The 1,846-nt window shown below is 38.5% G+C and overlaps 1 pseudogene; it reads right to left on the bottom strand.

Moving 5' to 3' along the window:
• Positions 1–373: 373 nt before the first annotated feature.
• On the bottom strand, positions 374–475 carry LOC112813150 (U2 spliceosomal RNA; annotated as a pseudogene).
• Between the last annotated feature and the right edge of the window lie 1,371 nt (positions 476–1,846).

Genomic DNA, 1,846 nt, shown 5'->3' with positions numbered 1-1,846 from the left:
TGCCCTCAGTTTCTTGCTTATCAATACTTAATTTCTCTTGAGTGTTCAAGTAGTACCCTTGTTGACTGTGCATGCGTCTTGCCCCTAGGAATGCCTTGTTCTACTAATAATATCCATAGCTCTGTCTGGGTTCAGGCCTTCTTGAATACTACTCTATCCTTGCTGCTTATTATGATAATTGTACTCATCTTGATTCTGATGGTTATGCACTGGCCTTGGCCTCTATTATTTAATATCCTATAATTCAATCGTTCCCAAACTCTGCTGCATGTTAGAATCACCTGGTAAGCTTTTAAAACTGCTGATGCCTCATTTTAAACTATACCAATTAAATCACAATGTCTGGGGTGGGAGCCAGGCATCAATAATTTTTAAAGATTCTCAGGAGCAGCAACAGAAATTCATACTATAATCCATGTTGCTATCATGGAACCTAATTCTACACTTGATCTTAGCCAAAAGGCCGAGAAGCGATTGGAACCTAATCTCCTACAACAGTGAACTTCTCAAGATGCTAGTATCCTTCCTACCAACACTGTGATACAGTGAAGGTATTGTGAAGAAGTGAGGAGACAACAGGGTTTGGCAGAAGTTAAACTAAGACACAGAAAGACACAGCTCTTCCCACTGCAAGCTTTGGAGCTAAGCTGGCCTTTAGGATTGTCTTGAACTGACGTAAGGTCAGAGTTTTTACCCTCGCATTGGCCAGTCTTTAGAATTAGGACACCCCAGGGAGAGGCACTTTCCTTTGGCAGCAGGCCATTCTGGGGTGGTGTTCACCTGACAACATTCCTGCAGCTGGAGGAAGGAGTAAGCCAACTTAAAAGTGGGGATCTGCCAGTACATCTTGGTCACGGTTTTGGCTGTTAAATAGATTGATCAAGTAGTAAGTGACTTTCAAGCCAAAAGAAACCTTAGGAACCATTTAGCGTTATCTCTTTTATTTTGTACCTTCTTAATTATGGACACATCCAGAGCAAATGCAGGATTCTTGATTTATAATCCAGGGCTCTTTGTTATTTTTACCTCATATGCTTATGTTATAAGAAGGTATGTTGTATACCATGAATACAGGGAAGTAGGGGCAAATGACATCATTATTCAATGTTACATTGAAACAAATATGTAAAGATATTTTAGTTTTTGCCATTGCCAAGCAATGGACATGTTAACTTAAGCAATGGACATATTTCTAACACATCTAAAGAAGAATCACATCCTGAAACAACCATGTCTTCTAACCAAAGAGTTGCTGTCTCTCTTAAGGGAATCAAAGTAAAACAAACAAACAAATACTGGATGTTTTTAATATATATCAACTTTATTCCAGGGACAGAATCCCAGGCAGTCAGGACTTACTCATTTTCTCTATTCTACTCTCCTCTTCCTCCTCTTTTCTGGAAAACATCTCCTTCTACATTCTTGATTTTTTTTTTCAATTTGTGTTCTAATTTGAAATTCTACCACATCAAAATGTGTTTAAAGTATTTCAATATTATTCTAAAATGAAAAATACTCATTGGAAGGATAATATTAGCAGTCATTTCTTACTGTGAATTAACTGATGTGGATAGTTATTATTGACACTTGGCTGAGGCTGATTGCATTGAGAATGGGATCTTGAGTACAGGAAGGAAAAGATCTGCGCTTTGGCAGAAGTTGGAATCTAAGAAGACAGATGGCCCATGGGAAATTCCAGGCTGTGGTGGCTATGGAATATTAGGACCATGATGTCTATTTAAAGTTTCTTATCTTTTCCCTCAGTTACATTTGGCTCTCAGTAAAAGGTGTATAGTAGACTTGTACTTTTTTTTGGGGGGGGAAGGCCAATGGAAGGACAGCAGTT

This window comes from Callorhinus ursinus, unplaced genomic scaffold (assembly GCF_003265705.2).
Source record: "Callorhinus ursinus isolate GAN/ISIS: 27379988/994484 unplaced genomic scaffold, GSC_fseal_2.0 scaffold2, whole genome shotgun sequence".
In the NCBI taxonomy this organism is placed as follows: domain Eukaryota; kingdom Metazoa; phylum Chordata; class Mammalia; order Carnivora; family Otariidae; genus Callorhinus; species Callorhinus ursinus.
The sequence above is the reverse complement of the archived record's forward strand: the minus strand, read 5'-3'. Positions and strand labels throughout refer to the sequence as shown.